This window comes from Lissotriton vulgaris, chromosome 4_1, assembly GCF_964263255.1.
Source record: "Lissotriton vulgaris chromosome 4_1, aLisVul1.2, whole genome shotgun sequence".
Classification (NCBI taxonomy): domain Eukaryota; kingdom Metazoa; phylum Chordata; class Amphibia; order Caudata; family Salamandridae; genus Lissotriton; species Lissotriton vulgaris.
In genome coordinates this window covers 2,046,959,446-2,046,975,266 of record NC_141691.1, presented here as the reverse complement: position 1 = coordinate 2,046,975,266, position 15,821 = coordinate 2,046,959,446, and the positions used below count along the sequence as shown (strand labels likewise).

Below are 15,821 nucleotides of genomic sequence, written 5' to 3'. Positions count from 1 at the left end.
TAGGTCTGAATGAAAGGAACCAGGTCATGTTTAGATCTCTCAGCCTGGCCAATCCAAGGACGTTAGTTATTCTGTCCCGGTAGCGCATTGCTAGGATTGTCTCTTCCATTCCCATAGGAGTCATGTCTGAGCTGTGGCTTGCCATAACGAAGCAGGAGGGTCACAAATAAAATCCCTGCTACAAGTCCCAAAAATAGGGGTATGCCGCCAAAAACAGAGTGGACAAAATTTGAAACGATTCCCAGAATTGCTTGAAATGGCGTTAGCAGTCCCGTAAAAATCGTCTTAAATATGCCTGGAATGCCTGTGGCACTAGACATGTTAAGGAGTTGGCTCAACATTTCTACGAAATGCACGGGGCAATTTGTTGATAAAAGGTCATGAACCTCCGTAGCTGTCCTTGCAACTAGGAGATCATACGTCTCTTTGGATGACGTTATGGGCACTGTTGTCTGTAAAAGCACAGACTTCATTTTGCTTAAAGTATCAATTCGTATAGAAGAGAAATGCAGACGAGGCCAGATGGGAGTCTCTATGTCTCCAGGCCCGCTCGGGAACAATGCTTGCATACAACATTTGACCATGGAAGTTACGCTTACTAGATAACTTTTCCCTGGCACAAGGCCACAACATCTGTGATCCGTTCTTAGAATGTAACTCCCATTTGCGAGTTGCATAAAGAAGGGCTCTATCTGCGTTGCAGGTGTGACAAGCTGGTGGCATGAAAGGTTGTTAGTATTACCTTCACAGGCTCTGTGTAAATTAATACCCTGGCACAAAAGTATACCGCTTAGTGAACGTTTACAATTATCACCACTAAGGAATACATTTTTGTCGCTGTCACTGTAGCATGAATGTGTGTATGGTAATTTCCATGCTAACTTAACATAACCTTTACCCAATCGTTCATACTGGCCAGTAGGTATGTATTCAAGGCACTTTTTAAATCGGAAAGTTGTTATCGGAATAGTGATAATTCCGTGTATTATCCATTCAATGACAGGACTTTCTGACATTGTCAATTGTAATCTCTCAAGTTTTTCGATGCTCAGGATTGTATAGTCTGCTCCTTTCTGTGCCAAGCTGATTTGTTTATCAGTAAGGTTAAAGATGGAAAATAATGACGTTGTGTTGATTAAACGCCAAGGCACATAGCCTGAACGAAGATTTTGCAGCGTCCAGCCTAATTGTACAATAGAACGTAATTGTGACTGGCCATGCTGTAACATTAGCAAGTCTCTGTCTATTATGTAAAAGGCAGAGGATACAATATTGTCCAACGAATATATTCTGGAGGACAGAGTCATTAACCCATTGTCCACTACAGAAAGTGATTTTTCCAAATTAATACGATCAATTTCTCGTATTTTTTCTGCTGTTTCAATTTGTGTGACTTTCCAAGCTTCGTTGTATGCAGCATAGATACTGGTCGCTATGAAACGCTTTTGACGCTGTTTGCGTGGTCCCATAAGAAAATTGCGCAAATCAGCACCATCTTTTAGAAAAGACAAATGTTGCTTAATTTCAGCCAGTGTGGATGATCCTAGCCATTCGAGGCAGAGTTTCCCTACACTGTATGTTGTTACTATCCCTGGATGTTGTCTCTGGGAGTATCTAGGGTCTAGTCTGGTCATTTTTAACCCCTGTGTTTTGTTCAGGAATCTATCTTGACAGTTGTTTGTGTCAGTAGGCCAGATTAACCACTTTTTCCAATCAGGATGTGTTCTGTTAAAATGTAAAATTTTAGTTACGTCTATCTCAAAATCTGTTGTTGCATTTTCAGGTATTGGCTTCGGAATAGACGGTTTGTTAAGGTCTTTGATCTTAGCTAGGCCAAGACAGGATGTTTGATGAATTGTTTCATTTAAAAACATCATTTGTTCTGGTATCATGCAGGTCCTGAATAGTGCTTCTAGGCCTTGTACCTGCCAATCTTTTGTACCCCAAATCGTTTTTGTTTCAATGTTATTTTTCCAATAATCAAAACCAAATGTCATCATTTTTTCATAAAATGCTTCTGAATATATCAATTTAGAATTTGTCAGCATTTTTTTTATTCCTGTTTTATCTAGCAGTTTATAATAAAACGTTTCTGCATCACTGGTGTTAAACCCTGAGAAGTACTTGAATTTCTCAAAGAACGTTTTAGAACTGCTTTTAGGTGGTGTAGCACAATGTTCCCATTGATTATACTTAAAAACATTTCTAGGCTGTGCAGATTTATGCAAATAATGATCACCATAATGTGTATAATAGAATGTCTGCTCATAACTAGATGAACCTTGTAAATAGTCATGATCTGTGAATCTAGCTGACATTACTAAATCAGACATCATGTCATTAATACTGTTAAAGTCCCAATCATCAGAGAATGTACTAGGTTTTACAAAGTCACTTAAGGAAACCTTCAGTTGATGAGGATACTTCAGGATCTCGACCGGACCATAGATCTCATAGTCAGTTTTCTCCCATACTACCTCACCGGGTATTGGAATGGCTGTGACATTTACTGTTGACAGTTCTCTTTTCTTCACGTGGGATGATCTGTGTGGTTTGAGGACTAAGTTGATGTTCTGACTTGCTGTGTCCATTCAATTGTAATAAACCTTCCTAAAATTAAAACAAAAATTAGGCATAGTAGGAGTATAAATACCCCTGAAATAATCCAATGCTCAATCAATGGTGCATCCAGATATACTTCTTTGATTTGTTGAAAGATTTCTCTTGCTTTTTCTTTAAAAGTCTTTTTTGTTTCTGGCATCACTTCGGGGTCGTTTTGATCTGCAGAGAAGTTGTCGAAGTTGATGAAATAACCAGAGGCAGTTCTGTCAATTGTTGGAATTGGATATTCAATTTGTCTCTCGGTAGCATTTTCTGATGCCACATTATTGTAGACTGGTGTTTCTTGACGAACTGTTTCAATCTGTGTCTCAAGAGGCACGAGTTCCATGGCATTATTGCATAGTCCTTCTTTGTGTACTGCAGGCTGATCGAATGTGATTAGTCTTTCAGTTTGAACCTCTTGGATTGTAGCAAGTTTGGGTATTCTGTTGTTTCTCGGGAGTCCACTGGGCCTACTGTTGATTATAGGCCACATGCTTGTGGTTTTACCAGGTCGATGGATACAACTCTGTTCTCCTTTTTACCAGCAAGGGGCGGTAGTACTACTGATCTTGTTCCCGTGACTGCCAAGACAGGTACTGCTTTTCTGTAAGAAGGCCCAAATTCCTTCTTCACCGCTATTTTTTCTCTGACTAGATCCCCAATCTTTGGAATCCAGACAGGCCTTGCTGGGGCTGTTGCTTGTGGTGCCTCGTCAGTGGTATCTGGCTGTTGCTTTAACTTTATGTTGCTTAAGGATTTTCTTGTTTCATTCAGTTCCTGTAAAACAGCCAAACGATCTTTTATATCAAAGTCTGTTGTTTTTTCTTGTACCACTGATACCTGACTATCGAGGTCCTGAATTGTCATTCTAATTCCGAACATTAGTTCGTATGGGCTGAAACCTTTTAGAGATTTTCTTGGCAAATTGTTAAGACTGGTCTGGACACTTATTAAATGTTTGACCCACCCAGCGCCTGAACCTAATACCTTCGCTGTTATAGATCGCTTTATGTCTCGGTTTTTTCTTTCTACCACACTATTCCCTTCGGGGTGCAACGGACAAGAATACCGCAACCCAATTCCCATGCTGGCCATGGCCTCCCAATAAGCTCGAGAGCTAAAAGCAGGACCCTGGTCAGAATGAAACGTGGTAATTGTGTATGTGCCGATAAAGACTTGCAGATCTTTTATAACCGTTCTGGCGTCAGCCGAGCGCTGGGGGATACATTTTTAAGTGGATTTCGCCTTCATGATGTACAATGGGACGCGCTTCTCTTCTTTGATTGCGCTGATAGACCGCCTTATGCTGTCTATCAGGGTTCCTGACACTATACTGGCCGGTTCTCCACTGCGATCTCTGTTGCAGTTTTCACAATTTTTAGCAAAACATTGAATATCTATGCTCATTCCCGGCCACCAGTACTCTGATTGTAATTCTTTCAGAGAATCCTTAATTGTTTGATGTCTCAGACCCAACCCCATGTGTGCTTCCAGTAAGAGGAAGCCCCTCCTGCTCCTGTTTGGAATCACTCTATCCCCCGCTCCAGGGATTCGAGCAAAAGGAACGGAGTTTGCATCGATTATGTACGCATAATTGAGTGGATAGTTCACGGGTAGTGCTGCAGAGTCGCCTTTTACGGTCGTTATTACTGCCAGCATGGTTTCCCCGTCAATGTATTTTTTTGCACGCTTTTTTGTGGCTACGGAAGCCGGTTTAGTTGCTTCCGCTATGGCTGTGTTAGCCAATGAATTCCCTGCAACGTGAACGCCATCACGTTGAAGACTCTGTGCGTGTATCACGTGAGTCTTTTGTAGTTCTTTCTGTAAAAGAGCTACCTGTTTCCAGAGCAATTTATGCTTTATTGTGGCACCTGTGTCATCTTTGTAATCGTTTTCAATCCAGCTCTGCAACTTATTATTGTAAGAGTTGACGCATAATTGAGAATCACACACGATTAGTGTCGGGAATTCACGTTCTGCATTTTCGAGCGCCATCTTTAAACATCTGATTTCAGCTCTCTGAGCCGAACAGTACTTTACTGATTCAGTTTTTGTTATTTTCGGTCTGAATTTACCGCACAGCCAACGACCTTTAACAATCGCACAGGCTGCATCGTAGGATTTGCTCTCTACGTTAAAATGCTGTACAAATCTATCTGTATAGATTATACAGGCGTATTGTGGGAGAGGAAGAAGTTCGATTGGCAGAGGATATTCTTCTTCATATTCTAAATCATTCGGTTCTTCGAATTGCGGGGCGAAATTGTATTTCACATCTTTCGCTCCTAGAGAATCTACATACTGTATCCATTTCGGATCCAGTGACACTGTAGGCAGGTTTACTGGGCTGAATAGCGCCTCGAAGGCGGATTCCGCTGTGAGGATATTAATCCTTTTACCATGTGCTAATTCTCGTTCATTTGCTAATGCAATTTCTACTGCTTTCACAGTTCTGTCTGTGGGACTGAATGTTTTTTCTGCTTGTGTGTACAAGTGAGATTTAATTGAAATTGGTACCTTTTCTCCCTCATTAGAGGTTAGGTACGTGAATCTGCATCTTCCTGGGATGACTCGGATTACAGGATTGCGAGTGTTGTCACGTGTATCTAATTTTGTTTTTGCTAACATGTCTGTTTGCAGTGATCTAAAAATTTCTGTGTGTTTTTCAGTCCAGGTGATTTGTTTGAAATCAGGTTTAATTAGTTCGTAGAGAGGTTTAACCCTCTCTGCGTAATTTAGAATGTAAGTTCTTCCGAAATTCAGAAAGCCTAGAATTGATTGTAGATTCTTCAGCGTTTTTGGAGCTTGGAGTACAGCGCACTTTTCTAAGAAGTTGTCCGCTAGGCTCTTCCCTTCACTTGATAATTCGTACCCTAAAAATAATACTGTCAGATGGGCAATTCGAGACTTTTTAAAGTTGAATTTGTAACCCTCTGCTGCGAACCCAAGTATAATGGTGTTCACTCTTTTCAAGTGAGTATCCAAGTCGTCATCTGTGAGATAGATATCATCTACGTAAGATAATGCCTCATCATCATATATTTGTAGTAACTCTGTTACTCTAGCTGAGAATAGTCCTGGGCTGTTCTTGAACCCCTGTGGGAGTTTGACAGAAATTTTTCTGTGACCCCATTACGGAGAAAGCGGTCAAATACCTGCTTTCTGGAGCAATATTTTGACAAAAGAAACCATTAGATATGTCTAATGTCGTTTTATATTTTTTCCTAACTATATTATTCATTAGGGCTGCACTATGCGTGTTTTGTACTGCAAAAGTATTGCAACATGCATTAAGGTGTCTGTAGTCCAAAACTAGACGATATGAATTGTCTGACTTGGAGACAGGAAACAAAGGATTGTTCATTTGAGAGGTGCATGTTTCAATCACCCCCTGTTATTCAAGTTGATCTAAGATCTCCCTGACTTGTTTTTTAGCTTCTTGCTTAATGGGATACTTCCGTTGGGCAGTTGGTTCACTTTTTAACTGGATTTTGTGAGGAGGTGAGTACTCATCCCATCCTACATGATTTTTATATAATGCAGGTGCCTGGGCCACTGCCCATTTCCTTGCATATGTATATTTTTTGTGAATCGGAATGTGATTCGAGAAGGCAGGCATAATCATTTCTTCGCCACGAGGGCACTCCCTGACAAACTCTGGGGGCCAATCTTTTTCAGCTAACAGAATATCATAGCCTTTTGAGAGTTTATCCCAAAATAGACCCTTTATTTTCCTAGTCTTATCACCCTCTATACGCAATGTAATTTCGTATATTTTATGGGGCTCGCTAAGTCTGGTGTCGGCAATTTCAACTTGAATGTATTCATTCGTGTCCACTGTCTCCAGATGACTCATCAGGATCTTGCGGGCTATACTGATTTCTGCTGTACTGTCTAACATTGTCTGTGCCCACTCCCCGTTTTTCAACTGTGTCCTCAGTATTCTCGGCATGGTTGATTACTCTAATACTGGCTACCTTCTTTTTCGGAAATTGAGATTTTTTACTCTGAGCAGGTTCCTTGTCTTTGGACTTGGTGTGCTCTCCTGGGTCTGACCAACCTCTTCTTTACGATTTCTGCGAAAAAGATCGAGAGGGACGTGTATCAATACTTTGATATCTATCAGGCTTCTTTAAATTATCCCTATTTCTAAGGTTATATCTTTTCTCAGAGGGCTCCCTCTGGGGAGACTGGTGTTCTCGAGTCGGAGTTCTTTCCCTCCGTCGAGGAGACCTTCCTCTGGACTGGAAAACTTTTTCCTTGGTAGTGGATTGTTTATTTCCATCCCAGCTCTTTTTAGGAGTGTTTGAATTATTTTTAATAAATAATTTTTCAGGATTTTCGAGCAGTTGGGGCTTTACTGGTTTCCCACCCAAGCTGTCTCTACCTAATTCTTCATAGCATTTTTCTATGATTCTGGCAAGCTCAATTGGTTGATCTGTTATATCTGTTTCCCTCAACTTCTGGCGAATCGCCACAGATGCTGCTTCTCCCTTTATGTTGGCTAATAATATAGCCGAGACTTGCTTGAAGTCTTTCAGTAATTTCATACCAAGAGTTAAAGCGGGCTCTGGACCGTATTCATTCTGAATCTGTTTTAGCACTTATGGTATTACCGCCATAGACGGAACACCATGTGTTTTTGTGTAAATGGAAGCAAAGACTGTACCCCAAGTGTCACAGTCCTCCACGTGTGGTGCGATTCCCATAGGAAGGCAGATGGTCAAGATTCTGTGTTTCTCAATAGGGGTAGTATCCAGAAATACTGCCTCTATTTGAGTGATTTTCTGTGCTAACCAGAAAGGAATTTGTTCCCGTTTTAGGGGTGTTTTACCAAGACATGACTGTATGTTCTGTGGTGTAATTTTATTAGTGTTCCCCTGATGAGGGGTCAGCTGTGGTACATTAACAGCTGGTTGGACCGTTGCAGTCCGCATTACATATTGGACTAATTGCCTATGTATTTTAATTAATGTTTTTAGCTGTACTAACAGCTCTTCTCTAGACATTTTTGCAATGTCCGGGTGTGGTGTGTAGCTGGCTAGAACCGGCCACGTTGCTCCTGGTCTACCTAGTGGACCGAGCCTGGTTATGTGATCATTATGTTTTAGGGCGCCATTAAACCAGAGCAGGTGCTCTTGGAATTTTAGTGGGATTTCAGTCTCCTCGAAAGGAGCGTACTCTTCCGGTGGTTTCTCTATTTTGTAATAGTGAAACTCTTTTGTTCTAGCGTTTGCCGCTGGAAAGTTTATCCATGAATAGAATACCTCTGTCTGCCGATATTCGATTGCCTCTATCACGAAGACTACTGTACCACCTTGTGGTGTCAGTCCGTTTTCTATAAGTTTTAACGTTATAGATTTTCTTAAATCTGCCGGGATGATTATTGCACCCGGTTCAGTAGTCCCGTTGGGACCCTGCTGAGTCGCATTTACTGCGGCATCAGTTCGGTTGTTTTCTTCTGACATTCTATAAATGCAGGTTTTGCAGAGTTGGTCTCCAAGGAGACAAAGATTAGGTGCACAATATTTTGGAACACTGTATCCTTCAACGTTGAATAAACCAGAGCTTTACATAGGAATCTCTTCCTACTGAGTTCGGGCGGATTTTAACCTTTCACCCACTCCAGACGTCTATTGGAGTATTTACGGGAGAAAGGGGTCTGTGTGAAATATGCATGACTGAGTTACTCTAACGTCTTGCGTTAGTTTATCGCCTTACCAAATGTTTGGGCGCCATGTAGTGTAGTTCCTATTTTCCCAATAGGCCCTGCGCATTGGAATAACATAAACAGTAGTATCGACGTAGAAGTGCGGATCTTCCAGGCCTCTACTGACTATGCTAAACTTAATTGGGTTTGTTACCAACTAGCTCAGAGGTCACTGGAAACTTTCTTCTCTGAATAGGAAGTGATCAGCTTCCCTGGTACAGACAAGAAGGGATTCAGTTTTCCAACAACCGTGCAACATGACAACTTTGCTCCTCAGATAAGAGTCAATCTCTAGAGTCGTGTGAAACAATAGACAGTTATTTTACTCAGTCAGGTTGGTGCAGATTACTTTCACAATATGTAGAGAATAGAGAGACGGGCGTTTGTCAATAAAGGGTAACATTTATTGAACAGTCTTTCTTCACGTACAAGAGAAATGAATTGCCACAATTGCAAGACTTGTTATTATAAAAAGTACGTACAGTAAGATAAGGATTGCGAAATAATACTGTAAAAGCATTGATATGGTTTCTTAGCCATACAATGGTTTAAAATGAATAAAACATATATACATTCATATATACATTAGGCTAACATACTCAACTGGTGCTTCTAACTACGCCTACCCCAGTGTACCTGACCTAAGCCTAATACTTGGGAGGGGAGTAAGTAAGTAGCTTTAGTTTAAGTTGGTTTTGCCAAGGTTTGGTTCAAGAATTCTCTCTAAGGGTTTAGTCAACACCATACCTCTGGAATAGAATGATGGAGGTCTGGTATCTCCTTCAGGGAACTCGATATCCCAGCTTCTCGCAAGAGTGGCTTGGAAACGCCGGAGCTGGATTTCTCTGCAGGAGAAAGACAGCGTCTCTCTCTCAGCGCGTCGAGGAGGAGGAGGAGGGGCAGCGTCCGCGGGCAGCTTGCATCTGCTGGGCTCTTGCAGGGGACGGCTGTTCAGCTCCTAAGTTCACCACACCATCATTCGCTAGTTAGCAGCGATAGCAGTAGCGATAGCAGCTATGGTATCATCCGCATGACAGCTTCTTCAGTAGCAGCGAGATAGCTGGCAGCATCAGTTTCAGCGAACCACAGCTAACAACGGCGATGACATTGAGGCAGCTAGCGTTTGCTTAAGGCAACGTTGGTAATATTTATACCTGAAAGGTGCCTTGTTTGACGTAAGATGCTGGACATAAGACGTCAATAAGGATGTCACTAGGAAGTGATCGCCTATCAGTTGCTCATTAGAGTTCTATTACTAATCAAAATACAGCAAGGGGGATTTCCCAGGTTGCTGAGTTTTTATCTTGTTGAAGAACTCAGAGTGTTAATCTAGGAATCTCAGATAGTGACTTCTGCTATGTCATTGCACTAATTGGTTGCAAAGGAAGTGGCAGAGAAAACTATTCTGCAATGTGGCTCTGTTCGTGTGAGGCCAGAGATGAGTTTCTGAATATTGCACTTGAACGGTTATGCCAATATAGGGAATAAATGGATTTATAGCCGTATAGGGGCATAAGGTCACATTATCGATCAGTATCCTATATTAGAATGCATCACTATGTGGGAAGGGTATGCCCAGACGTGGGTCTCTTGCTCACTAAGCCACTGAAGTCAAGCTATCCTGGCTGAAGACGGCTGATAGCCAGAAACCGGTCCTAGGATGCTTGATTCCGGTCCAGGGAAGACATGGCTTGGGAGTTCAGGCTGGACTGTTCCCATGAGGCAAAGGGTCAAGACTGATTTGCATAAGGCCATGTCTGAACTGGGGTGGCTTGGTGAGCAACATAACGATGGATTAAACCCAGATCTGTCACTGGGGGTGAATGTTTTGCCATTGTGCAACATTCCGTCCATAATCTGGTTTGATTTGCTGTTCACCCTAAGTGGGAAGGGTATGCCCAGACGTGGGTCCCTTGCTCACTAAGCCACTGAAGTCAAGCTATCTTGGCTAAAGACGGCTGATAGCCAGAAACCAGTCCTAGGATGCTTGATTCAGGTCCAGGGAAGACATGGCTTGGCAGATCGGGCTGGACTGTTCCCATGAGGCACAGGGTCAAGACTGATATGCATATGGCCATATCTGAACTGGGGTGGCTTGATGAGCAAAATAACGATGGATTAAACCCAGATCTGTGACTGGGGGTGAATGTTTTGCCTTTGTGCAACATTCCGTCCATTATCTTTTTTGTTTTGCTGTTCACCCTATGTGGGAAGGGTATGCCCAGACGTGGGTCCCTTGCTCACTAAGCCACTGAAGTCAAGCTATCATGGCTGAAAACGGCTGATAGCCAGAATCCGGTCCTAGGATGCTTGATTCCGGTCCCGGAAAGACATGGCTAGGCAGTTCGGGCTGGACTCTTCCCATGAGGCACAGGGTCAAGACTGATTTGCATATGGCCATGTCTGAACTGGGGTGGCTTGGTGAGCAAAATAACGATGGATTAAACCCAGATCTGTGACTGGGGGTGAATGTTTTGCCATTGAGCAACATCCCCTCCATCATCTTGTTTGTTTTGCTGTTAAACCTATGTGGGAAGGGTATGCCCAGACGTGGGTCCCTTGCTCACTAAGCCACTGAAGTCAAGCTATCCTGGCTGAAGACGGCTGATAGGCAGAAACCGGTCCTAGGATGCTTGACTCCGGACCAGGGAAGACATGGCTTGGCAGTTCGGGCTGGACTGTTCCCATGAGGCACAGGGTCAAGACTGATTTGCATATGGCCATATCTGAACTGGGGAGTCTTGGTGAGCAAAATAACGATGGATTAAACCTAGATCTGTGACTGGGGGTGAATGTTTTGCCATTGTGCAACATTCCGTCCATCATCTTGTTTGTTTTGCTGTTCACCCTATGTGGGAAGGGTATGCCCAGACGTGGGTCCCTTGCTCACTAAGCCACTGAAGTCAAGCTATCCTGGCTGAAGACGGCTGATAGCCAGAAACCGGTCCTAGGATGCTTGATTATGGTCCAGGGAAGACATGGCTTGGCAGTTCAGGCTGGACTGTACCCATGAGGCACAGGGTCAAGACTGATGTGCATATGGCCATATCTGAACTGGGGTGGCTTGGTGAGCAAAATGACAATGGATTAAACCCAGATCTGTGACTGGGGGTGAATGTTTTGCCATTGTGCAACATTCCGTCCATCATCTTGTTTGTTTTGCTGTTCACCCTATGTGGGAAGGGTATGCCCAGACATGGGTCCCTTGCTCACTAAGCCACGGAAGTCACATTATCCTGGCTGAAGACAGCTAATAGCCAGAAACTGGTCCTAGGACGCTTGATTCCGGTCCAGGGAAGACATGGCTTGGCAGTTCGGGCTGGACTGTTCCCATGAGGCACAGGGTCAAGACTGATTTGAATATGGCCATGTCTGAACTGGGGTGGTTTGGTGAGCAAAATAACGATGGATTAAACCCAGATCTGTGACTGGGGGTGAATGTTTAGCCATTGTGCAACATTCGTCCATCATCTTGTTTGTTTTGCTGTTCACCCTATGTGGGAAGGGTATGCCCAGACGTGGGTGCCATGCTCACTAAGCCACTGGGGTCAAGCTATCCTGGCTGAAGACGGCTGATAGCCAGAAACCGGTCCTAGGATGCTTGATTCCTGTCCAGGGAAGACATGGCTTGGCAGTTCGGGCTGGACTGTTCCCATGAGGCACAGGGTCAAGACTGATTTGCATATCGCCATTTTTGAACTGGGGTGGCTTGGTGAGCAAAATAATGATGGATTAAACCCAGATCTGTGACTGGGGGTGAATTTTTTGCCATTGTGCAACATTCCGTCCATTACCTTGTTTTTTTTGCTGTTCACCCTATGTGGGAAGGGTATGCCCAGATGTAGGTCCCTTGCTCACTAAGCCACTGAAGTCAAGATATCCTGGCTGAAGACGGCTGATAGCCAGAAACCGGTCCTAGGATGCTTGATTCTGGTCCAGGGAAGACATGGCTTGGCAGTTCGGGCTGGACTGTTCCCATGAGGCACAGGGTCAAGACTGATTTGCATATGGCCATGTCTGAACTGAGGTGGCTTGGTGAGCAAAATAACGATGGATTAAACCCAGATCTGTGACTGGGGGTGAATGTTTTGCCATTGTGCAACATTCCGTCCATCATCTTGTCTGTTTTGCTGTTCACCCTATGTGGGAAGGGTATGCCCAGACGTGGGTCCTGTGCTCACTAAGCCACTGGAGTCAAGCTATCCTGGCTGAAGACGGCTGATAGCCAGAAACCGGTCCTAGGATGCTTGATTCTGGTCCAGGGAAGACATGGCTTGGCAGTTCGGGCTGGACTGTTCCCATGAGGCTCAGGGTCAAGACTGATTTGCATATGGCCATGTCTGAACTGGGGTAGCTTGGTGAGCAAAATATCGATGGATTAAACCCAGATCTGTGACTGGGGGTGAATGTTTTGCCATTGTGCAACATTCCGTCCATCATCTTGTTTGTTTTGCTGTTCACCCTATGTGGGAAGGGTATGCCCAGACGTGGGTCCCTTGCTCACTAAGCCACAGAAGTCAAGCTATCCTGGCTGAAGACGGCTGATAGCCAGAAACCGGTCCTAGGATGCTTGATTCCGGTCCAGGGAAGACATGGCTTGGCAGTTCGGGCTGGACTGTTCCCATGAGGCACAGGGTCAAGACTGATTTGCATATGGCCATGTCTGAACTGGGGTGGATTGGTGAGCAAAATAACGATGGATTAAACCCAGATCTGTGACTGGGGGTTAATGTTTTGCCATTGTGCAACATTCCGTCCATCATCTTGTTTGTTTTACTGTTCACCCTATGTGGGAAGGGTATGCCCAGACGTGGGTCCCTTGCTCACTAAGCCACTGAAGTCAAGCTATCCTGGCTGAAGACGGCTGATAGCCAGAAACCGGTCCTTGGATGCTTGATTCCGGTCCAGGGAAGACACGGCTTGGCAGTTCGGGCTGGACTGTTCCCATGAGGCACAGGGTCAAGACTGATGTGCATATGGCCATGTCTGAACTGGGGTGGCTTGGTGAGCAAAATAACGATGGATTAAACCCAGATCTGTGACTGCATATGGCCATGTCTGGCGCTAAGCAGGTGTTAGCATAGCCAAGCCTAAGCCCTGGTGGTACTACTGAAAAAACTAGGTCTGCAGCTTCTTGCGGAACTCAAGAATTGAGGAGGAGGCTCTAATGTGATGTGGCAGGTCATTCTACTCATTAGGATTCATGCAGGAGATCCAGGTCTGGTGTTTTGGTGTGCGGGCAGGAAACGGGACAAGCGTAGGTGTAGGGCAGATATGATTGTTGATGTATGCTGGGTCAATGTTATGTAGTGCCTTGAAAGTGTGGCCTTGAAAGTGTGTGTGAAAAGTTTGAATTGTGCTTGTTTGTGCATGGTGAGCCAGTGGCGCTCCTTCAAGTGCAGTGTGATGTGACGGTGGCATTGTGCCTTCTGGTGAGTTTTTAATCCCGGCATAGAGCGTGCTCCTGTAGTCCAGCCTGCTTGTGACAAGGGCATGCATGCAGGTTTTCCGGGTGCTTATTCTTAGCCATTAATCAATCTTCCTCAGCATCTTCAGAGTGTGGAAGCATGATGTGGTGATGGTATTGGCTTGGGCAGTCATGTTGAGTTTACTGTCAATGATGATACCAAGGTTCTTGGCATGGGTGGTGGGAGGGCGTGTCAGTCCTAGCTCTGATGGTTACCAGGCTGAGTCCAACGGTAAAGTGCTCTTCCCAAATATTGCTATTTTATTCTAGTCAGTGTTCATCTTCAGACAACTGGTCTTTATCCAGTAGATTTCTGTCATTCAGGCATTGAGATTTCTGTCATTCAGGCATTGAACTTGATCCGGGTACTGGGTTTCTTGTCCGTGAGGGAGAGAATGAGTTGTGTGTTGTTGGCATAGGAGAATATGTTGATATCATGAGAGTGGATGATGCTGGTTAGAGGGAACATATATGCATTGAAGGGGGTTGGGCTAAGGGAGGTTCTTTGAGGAACTCCGCAGATGAGGTCATGGGTGTCCTGGTGTATGGTGTTGGGCTGACTTATTGGGTCCTTCCAGTGTGGATGGAGCAGATCCAAAGAAGTGCGGGTCCTTGGATTCCAATGTTGTGTAGGAGTTCGATAAGGATGGCGTGGGAGAGTGGGTCAAATGCGGCAGAAAGTCCAAGAAGTGTCCAGAGTTGTGAGGATGCCATCAGTGACGGAAATGACAGCAGTGTCTGTGCTGTGGTTGGGTCTGAAGCCGGACTGAGTGATGTCAGGGAAGTGGTGGTTTTTGCAGTATTAGGTAAGGTGTCGGTTGATGATTGTCTCTAAGACTCTGGAATGGTAGCAGGGAGATTGGGCTGTAGTTGGTGAGTGTTGAAGTGTCCGCAGAGGGTTTCTTCAGCGATGGGAGGAATGTAGCGTGTTTCTAAGAGTCTTGGGGGGTCACAGTACAGGTGGAGGCATTCAGGATGGGTGCGAAAGTTGGAGCTGATGGATTGCAGTCCCTAGGAGTAGGGGTGCTGGGCCCGTAGCAGGGATTTCTTGAGTCTATAAGTATACGAGTGATATCTGCCAAGGATAGTTATGATTCCCATGAGGTACATCACTTCATTAACATTTCTAGGGCATGTTTCTTGTGCAGTGATGATAAACTCAAGTTGGTGACAATCAGCCAGCTAGGGCTGAAAGATGCAATAACTTTCCTTGGAGGTCATTTTGTTTTTCACAGATGTGACATCAGGTACAAGAGCCTTCCTAAATAACATCACTGCTGGGGAGCATAGTGTTGCTCTCTTCCCATCACTGCCTCAAATGGAAATATGAAAGTGCTCATACTCACTGTTGGAGAGGATCTGAGTAGTACTCTCCTGTTAAAAGTACTGCACTCTTAGGGGCACATGCATCAAGCAAAATACCGGTCGTCAACGGGTCGATTCGCAGAATCAGCCCCTTTGCGACAGGTATTTTGCCATTTGGGATGCCTCAACGTAAAAGCAATTAGCAAAATAGGTAATCGCAAATTTTGCTATGACCTAGTTTGTGAAAGCAGTTAGGGAATGGTAAATTGCGATTTCCGAAATGAGATGCATGATGCTTTCACAGAATGCGTTTTCACAATTTGGAATTGCAAATTACCATCAACTTTAAGTTGATGGTAATTTGCAATTCCTATGAAAAATGCAAAAAAATGCATTTTTCAAAGTGCAATATGGTGCATAAGAATGCCCTTCGTGCATGTGTATGCAACACATGTGCATACCTACCTTTTTTTGCGGGTGCATCAGGGTAACCTTTTGGCCCCCTTGCACCCTTGAAATTGAATGCACAATTTGCGAGTACATATTTGGTACTACAAAATTGCGAATGCAATCCAATTCGTTCCTATGAGCCTCTAGGCCTATAGGAATGAATAGGGGGCCATTCCCTAATAGCGAATCACAATTTGCATTTTGCTATTAGGAAATAGCAATTTTTTTAGCGATTCTACATGCATAAGGAATTGCGATTCCTTAATAGTGATTCCTTAATAATCG

General features: G+C 44.1%; 1 protein-coding gene across 1 annotated transcript in view; it reads right to left on the bottom strand.

Annotated features, from left to right (window-relative positions):
- Window positions 1-15,821, bottom strand: part of LOC147724935 (uncharacterized) — a 1,961,814-nt gene that overhangs the window by 553,066 nt on the left and 1,392,927 nt on the right. The gene's annotated exons all lie outside the window — the stretch shown is intronic.